Source organism: Capra hircus, chromosome 26 (genome assembly GCF_001704415.2).
Source record: "Capra hircus breed San Clemente chromosome 26, ASM170441v1, whole genome shotgun sequence".
NCBI lineage: Eukaryota > Metazoa > Chordata > Mammalia > Artiodactyla > Bovidae > Capra > Capra hircus.
Genome location: NC_030833.1, coordinates 26,934,575 through 26,945,982, shown reverse-complemented (window position 1 = coordinate 26,945,982; position 11,408 = coordinate 26,934,575).

The window sequence follows — 11,408 nt, the reverse complement described above, 5'->3', positions numbered from 1 at the left end:
ATATATTGTATGTGTAATTATTGAAAATGCAAACTAACCCAGAATGTGAATAAGCACATCAGTGATTCCCTGGGAGTGAGGGGCAGGGCTTCAGTGGTGTACGGGTATGTGTGGTGAGAGCCAATAAGGAAGGACCTGAAGGAGCACAGGAAAACTTTTGGAGATGGTGGATATACTCATTATCCCGATTATAGTGATGCTTTTATGGGTAAGTCAAAAGTTATCAAGATGTTTATATACATATAAAGTTGTTTGTATACACACACACACACACACACAGTGAATTATACATCAATTATATCTCAGTAAAGGGCTGGAAGAAGCACAAGCTGGAATCAAGATTGCCGGGAGAAATATCAATAACCTTAGATATGCAGATGACACCACCATTATGGCAGAAAGTGAAGAAAAACTAAAGAGCCTCTTGATGAAAGTGAAAGGGGAGAGTGAAAAAGCTGGCTTAAAGCTCAACATTCAGAAAACGAAGATCATGGCAACCAGTCCCATCACTTCAAATAGATGGGAAATAGATGGGGAAACAGTGGAAACTGTCAGACTTTATTTTTTGGGGCTCCAAAATCACTGCAGATGGTGATTGCAGCCATGAAATTAAAAGGTGCTTACTCCTTGGAAGGAAAGTTATGACCAACGAGATAGCATATTAAAAAGCAGAGACATTACTTTGCCAACAAAGATCCATCTAGTCAAGGCTATGGTTTTTCCAGTGGTCATGTATGGATGTGAGAGTTGGACTGTGAAGAAAGCTGAGCACCGAAGAATTGATGCTTTTGAACTGTGGTGTTGGGGAAGACTTTTGAGAGTCCTTTGGACTGCAAGGAGATCCAACCTGTCCATTCTAAAGGAGATCAGTCCTGAGTGTTCTTTGGAAGGACTGATGCTGAAGCTGAAACTTCAATACTTTGGGCCACCTCATGCGAAGAGTTGACTCATTGGAAAAGACCCTGATGTTGGGAGGGATTGGGGGCAGGAGGAGAAGGGGACGACAGAGGATGAGATGGCTGGATGGCATTGCTGACTCGATGGACGTGAGTCTGAGTGAACTCTGGGAGTTGGTGATGGGCAGGGAGGCCTGGAGTGCTGCGATTCATGGGGTCACAAAGAGTCGGACACGACTAAGCAACTGAACTGAACTGAACTGAAAGTTGCTGTGGGTTTTTTTTTTATTTTTATTTTTGGCCGATTGCGGGATCATAGTTCCCCAACAGGGATCAAACCTGTATCCACTGCAGTGGGAACATGAAGTCTTAACAACTAGACCACCGGTAATCAGTAAAATTTCTCTGCACAAACAGTAAAGAAATTCTGCATAAACTAAATGTTATTCTCTAAATCAAGATTGTTGCATATTTCCATGAAAAATGCTGGTATGTAAGTATTCACAATCATTCTTGGATTGAGAATATTAAGTATTTCCCCTCAATAAGACAAATTCCCCCCAAAGGAGTTTATATTATTGGATAGAACAGTGAATGCATCTTTGAAGGTGACCACATGAAATGATCCAGCAAAGACCAGACATGTGTCTTATTCACAAGTATTTCCTATACTTGTGAAATGCGGTATAATGCGGTATAATGTTCCAGTCTCTGCACATTTAATTGTTCTAATGTCCCTAAAAACAGTTACTTCAAACTGAGCTCTAATATGAAGACCATCTTAATTTCAGCATTAGTGGAAATAATGAAAATAATTCATAGGTACCCTTTGAAGAAAAGATGAAACTTTATGTACTTATTCATGTATTCTTTACTTGACAAAGGAAATATTATAACACATTAATAAGAAGAGAAAGACAGTAATTAATCTCTGTTAGCTTTTGCCCTGCCAATTTGCTGCCTGAAAGTACTGATTATATTGAGCCTTATGATTAGGACTTTTATTCCTTCCATTTTTCCTTGTTCCAATTTCTCATGTAGACGTGCTTTGATAAAATCCAGAAGGATGAATTAAAGTGTGACCCAATGAAAGGAATTCTGCAGGAGGCTGCAACTTGCCAGAGGGCAAATTCTGGGAGAGAGGAGTAACTAGGCAGGTAGGTGCCATAGTAACTGAAGGAAAGTATAGTCCAGGAGAACATTGCCTATAATATAAAATACAGTGCAAGGATTTAATCATTATGTTCAGGTTAACTATAGCCTTATAGTTTAATTTCCCTTATTTAATAATTTTCACATAATTCAAATGTATTTGCCTCATGCAATGTCTAGGCTGGTTTCTAACACTATTAACAGAAAGCTATGAGCAAAGTTAAGATCTGTGTTTAAAAGATTTTTGAGTGAACTAAGGCCATGAGGTCACCGTCTCATGACTTCAGTGATGAATTAAGCACACTGCAGTATGTATGTCCCTGTGTGCCTTGAAATGGCCCAAGAACCATAAAATATTCCATAAATATATGAAACACGGTAATTAGAGAAGTTATTCAAACAACTTGAAATACACTGGGCAGTTGCAATAATTCTAGCTTAATTGCATGTCTCTGTCCCTTAGGCCATATCTGGCCCTTAGCTTAATATCTTCCAGTCCTTAGAACAACTATAAAAAGTTATTTTCTCATTTGTACCTACAGTTGAACAAATGAAACTTGACTTTAAAGTCTTAGCAACAATATGTTTAAAATCTACATAGTGAGGATGCTAATACAGGGAAGGGTCTGCTTCTGCTTCCTTGTGTGTGAGGCTTTAGTTTCCCCTTTTAGCTGCTGTGCTTCACTGTGGTTCTCCTGTGTCTTCTCCTATGTCTGTCTTCTTTACATTCAATTCTCTATTGCTCATTCTGCATATTTTTGCCCTGTTCTCTGCATTTTCACACTTTTCACTTTAATTGAACTTACTATTCCACTAAAGTTTATCATTTATTGGGTTTATTTAGCATAGTCTGATCAATAAAAACAGCTTGTATTTTCTGAGCATCCAATGCAAAAATAAATATAATTTCTTGTTGGACAGAGGCTTTAATGGAATAATTTTCTATCCTTGCTAGACAGACACTTCCTCCCATCATTGAAGATTATTAATTGTATACTTTCTTTACATTTATTTTAAATTTACAAAACACAAGACTTTTGAAGAAAACACACACACACACACACACACACACACACACACTAGCCATCCAGAAAAGAAAAACAAATGCTCCTTAATTATACTACAAAATCTGATAAATTTGTTTTTGGTGTTTTCTTGTGTTTTTACTTATAAAAATACATTTTTTTGTTAAATATAGCTTTGCTCTTTATAGCTATAATAATCATGGATTAAATAAATAGCCTGCATAATAATTCATTTTAGAAATGGAACTTGGATCGACTTCTATTGAATTTTTTCTTTTTGCTTGTTTACCTTGAGCATTTTATCATTAATAATTTTTCAAAAATGTGAATTTTACCGTTTGCATAGTACCTCTTTATGGGATCTTTAACTTATTTAACCATACACAGATTACTGGAAATTTAGGTTGCTTCCAGTCTTCTGCTGTTGTGACAGTGCTTTTAATTCATTTGCACACAAATGAGTGGCCATATTTCTGATTATTTCCTTTAAACTGAATAGTTCTTGAAGTGGATGCAGAGTAGATATTTACCTCTCAGGAAGCTTGTCTGAATTCATATTCCCACCATTAGGAAAAGAGTGCTCCCAGTTTCACTGCCCTCTGTGCTAGCAAATATGAGCTTTAAAAGAATTGTGACTTTGATAAGTAGAAAAACCTCACCTTTGTTTAAATGACACTTTATAAGATGAATATTCAAAGGAAACATTTTTTATGTTTTTGGTCATTAGTAGTTTTGTGGTTCGGGTGAGATCCTTATCTATTGTTCTAATGAGATATCTTTTTTCTTGTTTCATAAATGGTCTGAAAATATTTTGCCATATTTGTCCCAAATACTTTCTTCAGTTTATTATTTGCCTTTTAACTTTTCATGGTATTTTCAATATGCATAGGTTTAAAATTTGTATATAATGAAATATGTCAATCTTTCTATTTTCACTGTTTTCCTTTGTGCCAAAAGTCCTTCCTCATCCTTAAATTATTTCCATTTTCTACCACAGTTTCATCTATTTTTCAATAGGTTAGTTGTTTATATTCTCTCTTACTTTTGTTTGATTTATGTTTTGACATACAGTATAACATAAGGACTTAACTTGATACTTTTGTTCTAATATTTTTCTTAACACTATTGTTTAATAATAATTCATATCATCTACTGTGCATGGGTATTATTCTGGGAGTGTCTTCATCATATACTTAGCTTCATGTATTCCAGAGCCTGTCCTCACTCTTCCAGTCTTTCACCGATTAAGTGACTCCTGAACCAGTCCCACACGCTATATTATGACAGCACCATAATGCTAAGGAGGGCCTTCTGCCTTGTCATATTCTGTTTCAAATTATCCCCATTCTCTACCTTCTGTTCTTCTAGATGAACCTTGAAATCATTCATTTAAGTACTCCTGGTCTCTAAAACATTTGATAAAACTATGAATTTCTTTCTGTAAAGAATATCAGAACTACATATATGATAACCAGACTTTCCATGCAGGAGTATGTCTCTATATGTTTAAATATTATGTCAGTGATTTTTGTAATTTTCTTCATTAGGGGCACTATTAAGTATTTAAATCTTCTAATTGTAAGGATATTTATTTTGAAACCAGCATCTTACTGAGCATTCTTTTATCAGTCCTAGGAGATTATTATATTATCCATTATCTCTTTTCCCCTAGCCATAAGTTTTATTATGTTCATATTTTGTTGCATTGACTAGAACTTCCAAGTTGATATTAAATAACAGTAGTAACATTGTATATCCTTGATGATTTAATCCTAATTTTATTATGGATTCCTTTAGAGTTTAATGATTCAACATGAATGTTGGCTACTAGTTTGAACTAACTATTAATTCCTTTGATAAGACTATACCAAGTAACCAAACTGGGAGTATTTTAAAGATGAAGAGTAGATACAGTCCATATAGAAGCATATCTCAGAGATATTACAGCTTTGGCTCCAGACCACAGGAATAAAGTAAATATTGCTATAAAGTGAATCACAAATTTTTTGGTTTCCCAATACATATAAAAGTTATGTCTACACTATAATATAGTCTATTAAATGTGTAATAATATGTTTAAAGAAATCATTTATACAACCTAATTTTAAAAATACTTTATCTCTAAAAATAATAACCATCAGCTGAGCCTTTAGAGTCATAAGCTTTTTGCTGATGGAGGGTCTTGCCTTCTTGTTCATGGCTGTTGACTGTGGTTGGTGATTGCTAAAGGTTGGGGTGGCTGTGGCAATTTATTAAAATAGGACCACAATGAAGTTTGCTTGATTTACTCACCCATTCATGAATGATTTCTCTGTAGCATGCAATTCTGTTTGTCAGCAGCTAGCAACAATAAAACCTCTTTCAAAACTGGAGTCAATCCTTTTAAACCCTGTCACTGCCTTGTCAACTAAGCTTATTTATATAATGTTCTAAACCTTTTGTTACGATTTCAACAATCGTCATAGCGTTCTTGCCAGGAACAGTTTCCTTCTCAAGAAAGCACTTCCTGTGCTCACCAATAAAAAAACAACTCTGCATCCATTCAAGTTGTATCGTGAGATTGCAGCAATTCAGTCACATCTTCAGGCTAAACTTCTAGTTTCAGTTCTCTTGCTATTTCCACTACGTGTACTGTAACTTTCTCCACTAAATCTGGAACCTCTCAAAGTTATCCATCAAGGTTAGCATCAACTTCTTCTAAACCTCTGTTAATACTGATATTTTGACCTCTTCCAGTGAGTCATGAATGTGCTTAATGGCATCTAGAGCAGTGAACCCTTTCCAGAGATTTCCAATCTACTTTACCCAGATCTAGTAGAAGAGTCACTACTTATGGCAGCTATTGTCTCACAACAAACACGTCCTAAATTATAAGACTTTAAATTTGAAATTACTCTTTGATCCGTCGGCTCCAGAAAGGATGTTGTGTTAGGACATGAAAACAGCACCAATCCCATTGTACACTCCATCAGAGCTCTTGGGTGACCAGGTGCATTGTCAATGAGTAGCAATTTGAAAGAAATCTTCTTTTCTGAGCAGTAGGTTTCAATAGTGAGCTTAAAATACTCAGTAAACTATGCTGTCAACAGATGTGTTGTCATCCAGGCTACGTCATTCCATGTATAGAGCACAGGTGGAGGAGATTTATTATAATTATAAAGGCCCCTGAACTTTCAGAATATTAAATGAGCACTGGCTTCAACTTCAAGTCACGAGCTGCATTAACCTCTAACAAGAGAGTCAGTCTGTCCTTTGAAGCTTTGAAGCCAGGAATTGACTTTTCCTGTCTAGCTAGGAAAGTCCTAGATGATGTCTTCTTCATCTTTTTCATATAAGGCTATTTTGTTTACACTGAAAATCTTTTCAGTGTAGCCACCTAGTTAGATCTTATGGATAACTTGCTTCAGCTTCTACATCAGCACTTCTTGCTTCACCTTGTACTTTTATGTTATGGAGATAGCATCTTTCTTTGAACCTCTTGAGCCAACCTCTGGTAGCTTCAAACTTCTCTTTTGCAACATCCTCACCTCTCTCAGCCTTCATAGAATTAAAGACAGTTAGGGACTTGCTCTGGATCAGGTTTTGGCTTAAGGGAATGTTAAGGCTGGTCTGATCTTCTATCCAGAAGAAATGTAAAGTTTCTCCATATTAGCAATGTAGGCTTCCCTGGTGGTTCAGATGGTAAACAGTCTACCTGCAAAGCGGAAGACCCTGGTTTGATCCTTGGGTCAGGAAGTTCCGCTGAAGGAGGAAATGGCAACCCACTCAAGTATTCTTGCCTGGAGAATCCCATGGATGGAGCAGCCTGGCAGACTCCTGGGGTCACAAAGAGTTGGACACGACTGAGTGACTTCACTTACTTACTTGTATCAGCAATGAGACCTTTTCACTTTCATATCATTTGTGTGTTCACTGGAGTAACACTTTGAATTTCTTTCAAGACTTTTTCTTTTGCATTCATTTCTGCCTAACTATTTGGTATAAGAGGCCTAGCTTCCAGTCTGTTTCAGCTTTTGACATGCCTTCCTCACTAAGCTTAATTACTTCTAGCTTTCGATTTAAAGTGAGAGATATGCAACTCTTCCTTTCACTTGAACACTTAGAGGCCACTGTCAGGTTATTAATGGGCCTAATTTCAATATTGTTGGGTCCCAAGAAATAGGGAGACATGAAGAAAGAGAGACAGGATAATGGCTGTTTGATGGAACGGTCAGAACATACAAAAAAATTAGAGATTAAGTTTCCCCTCTTATATAAGTATAGTTCATTGCCTCCCAAAATGAATACAATGGTAACATCAAATATCACTCATCACCATAACAAATATAATAATAAAAAGTTTGAAATATTATAAGAATTACCAAATGGGACAGAGTCACGAATTGAACAAACGGTGCCAACAGATTTGCTCAGTGCAGGGTTGCCACACACACACACACACACACACACACACACACACACACACAAAATGCCATATTTGCAAACAATAAAACAAGGTATGCCTGTAGACATACCTTGTATTGCTGCAGGGAGGAAGCCAATTCTGACTCCATGTTGGAAACTGTCTCTTTGACTTGCTTTTTCATTGCTATTATTATTATAATCATACTTAATAGCGTGCCTGGAGGACCCTGCTCCTCTGCTTGACTGTAAACTAAAGTGCCTTTGTTCAGCACATGGAGAGAAACTTTGTCCCTACCCACCGGTGAAAGGAGAGATTAACACGCCCCTTCAAAAGGCAGGCCATTCCCTTGGAGATGTTTTGCAAGACTGAACACCCTTTCAGCTTTACTTCCCCACTGCATCACACTCTCTATTCTGCCTTTTGACTTGAGTTCCTCATTGCTTCTTTCTTTCTGATCTATAAAAGAACTTGGCATCCAGACCCCGATAAGATGGTTATTGTGAGGCTCTAGCCTGCCATCTTCTCTGTCAGCTGGCTTTCTGATTAAAGTCTCTTCCTTCCCTCAGCACAACTGAGTGACTGAACAACAAAAACACTGATTGACGTAGTACATAAGTGACATATTATACATGTCATTTATATGTTAACATATATGTTAATTATGCATAACATAGTAGGGTATATGTTATATATATAATTTCAATTTTTTCAGCACAGTCTTGACAGTAGATTTATCTTTATCATAGAAAAGGAAATTGAGGCTCAGAGACTTATCTTTAGAAGTTATACACATCTCTTCAGCCAGATTTTCAATAAATCATCAGGAAAGAAAAAACTGTTCTAAAAAAGGTTTTTAAACAGCAGTTAGTGCTCTAGTAGTGTTCTAGTCCAGTGCTTCTCAAGTTTAACGTGCATATGAATTAACTGGGGAAATACTGTTAAAATACAGATTCTGATTCATAGGTCCATGATGGGTGCAGAGTTTCAGCCATCCTAGGTGAGGCAATATTGACTGTAAGCAGACCACACTTTGAGTAGAAAGGCTCTAGCCTACTTAATTAAATCCTATGTGATCAGCCTGATTTGGTCCTTAAAAATGCTTATTACAACAACAACAACAACAACAAAAAAAAACCCAACCAGTCAAAAAAACCCCAAAACCCTACATTTATAAGAACTAGATATGGTCACATCTTTAATACCATCCTTTGGTCATGGTAAAGTAAGAGTCTTGCAAGATATCTTTTAATTTGATCTTTCTGGTCATTTCAGAGGAAGTTGTATATGCAGATGATGGAACAGAGCTGCTGGTCAGAAAAAGCCACAACTTCATAAGGAACACTAGTTGCCAGGATGCCCACAATTCCATTCATACACTGGAGTACAGTCTTTTTCTTGATTCCAATATTAATAAGTACTATGAAATTCCCACAAGGGTGGCAAATGGTGCTGTTCTTGACAAAATGAACATTCTTCTTGGGGAATACTTGCACCTACCTAGGAAAAGATACAATCACCATCAATAAAATACATTTTAAATATTTTCTTTCTTTTTTTTTTTTTAAATAATGCAAGTGTCAGGCGAGTGTACGCTCCTCGGTTCTGTCTTGTCTCAACAAAGATTTGGAGTGACAGACATTAAAGCCCTCGGTGAGTCATAGCCCTCGGGTCTTGGACAGACCATGTTATAGCTCTGAGACATATCAGTGTTACAGCTCTGTTTTATTTAGAAGTTAGCAGGAGAATCCATCCTCCAAGCGTGGAAAGTAACTGGAAAGTGAAGTCGCTCAGTCGTGTCTGACTCTTTGCGACTCCGTGGACTGTAGCCCACCAGGCTCCTCCGTCCATGAGATTCTCCAGGCAAGAATACTAGAGTGGGTTGCCGTTTCCTTCTCCAGGGGATCTTCCCAACCCAGGAATCGAACCTGGATCTCCTGCATTGCAGGCAGATGCTTTAACCTCTGAGTCAACTGGAAAGGGCATACCAAAATAAACAGCGCACCCAGGCGGGGGGCAGAGACAAAGTGCTTTGGCTCCTCCTTTGATGTGTTTCTCCTCCCCCTGGGCCTGCCCTATGCAAACTGGGCTTAGCCAGGAGTGCTGTTTGTTCTATCTGAGGTCTTCACTCAGGTCCTCGGACCTTCCTTTGTCCTATTTTCGTGGGCTTTTCCCGTCCTCATCTTTTAGCCATGGCCATTTTGGACTCCTTTTCTCTATTCTAACTACCTAACACAAGCAATAGATCATTAACATCTTTGAAACTCATCTATTCCCTTTTCACCCCATTTCTGCCCAAAACAATCTCTCAGATAAAAACACACGAGGTTGCTGTGTGTTCTGAACTGGACAGTTCCAGTTCGGGCACTATAGAAATTTAAATGCAGACTGAAAATTCTCTAGGTCTCAAAAGCCTTCTTCAGAGAGCTTTTCCAGTGAAGCACAACCTCTGTTCAAACCTAAGAAAATTTGGGAAGGATTTCTGAAGTCCTGTATATGTGGAAAAGAAAATGTGAAAACGACAGAGAAAAGAGCTTGATTCTCAAAGAAAACAGGGTGCATTCTGGGCCTTACCTTTAAAATTAGTTTTAATTTTAAAAATAGACTTTAAAATCAACTTCGAATAGGACAGCCTGCTTTATGGTTGTAAGCCCAGTAGGAAATTCTGCTTCTTTACAAAAAAGGAGCGTGTGCAGCCATATTTTAGATTTAAAACTTAGAGATAAATGCAGAAAGTAAAAGGAATAATCATAGGACATGAATGAAAAAGGTGAGAACACAAAAGGAATATATTTTAAAGTAAGAAGTGCATGGTGAGTGTAATAGAGAAAGTGAGGAGAGTCTGAGAGGAGGCGAGAGTCTACCTCTATTTAAATGTTAAAGATAAGCTTAAGGATGGTGGAGAGGACAAGAGACGGACACTGGTTTGGAGATAAACTAAAAGGGAATAGTACATTCAGGACCCGTGGTGGATGCTGTTTGGAACACAGTGCAAGTAACACTCTAGAATGTGGAAGGAAAGCAATGCCAACTTACACCTGCGCAGCGTTTTATGTTTTTCACATGCCACTGTAAGTGCAAACAAATCCAGAGTCAGTTGGATAGGAGACAGATGGAAGGGACTGATGGCCCTAACTACGGGGAAAATCACCAAAGGCGGGAAAGAGCTGTTATTAAAGTGGCCACTGAATAACTGGACGCGCTGCGGATGGGAGTGGGGGGGGGGGGGCGGGAGAAAAGTTACAGAGAAAGGAAGTGTGCAGGAAGGCACTGGGGGGTTGACCAGGAAGAGGTGGAATTTGAAAGTGAGCAGGTCTAAGAAGCGGAGGGAAGGGAGAGGACGTAGTTTGAGGGAAGAATTTTCTCAAGACCAAAGTGTGAGCGGCGAGGCCGGGGACACCGCACTTCAGAGACGTGACGCTGTAGGCCTCGCCTCTCTCCCGGCCTTGGCCCTGTGTCTCTTACCCCGGCCGGGGTCGGTGAAAGTCTAACTGTTACTCGGAGGCCCGGGACTGCCCCTAGCTTGCAGACGGGAAGCCTCCACTGTTTAGGTTCCCATGACCCCTGCGCCCATTGGTTCTGCCCTTTCGGCTGCTCCTCCTCGAACCAAGCCGATTGGTGGCAGCGCTGAGCTGTCTCAACCAACGGGAGAGCGGCGAGTGAAGCAGGGGGGCGGGCCTTCAGTGGGTACTGGAGTGGCCCAGCCTACGGCAAATAGTTACAATATTAGTAAATAACGACAGTCCGGTGCAGGTATAATTTCATTCACTATTCAAATCCCCAATTAGCCCCATTTGACAGAAAAAGAAAGGGAGGTTAAGAGAATTTCCCCAAGATTACAAAGCTGAGTAATTTACGAATTATAAAGCTAATTTAAAAGACTTTAAAGCCAAGTCTGAAATGCAAAACCTTCAATTACTGTATTACACTTTG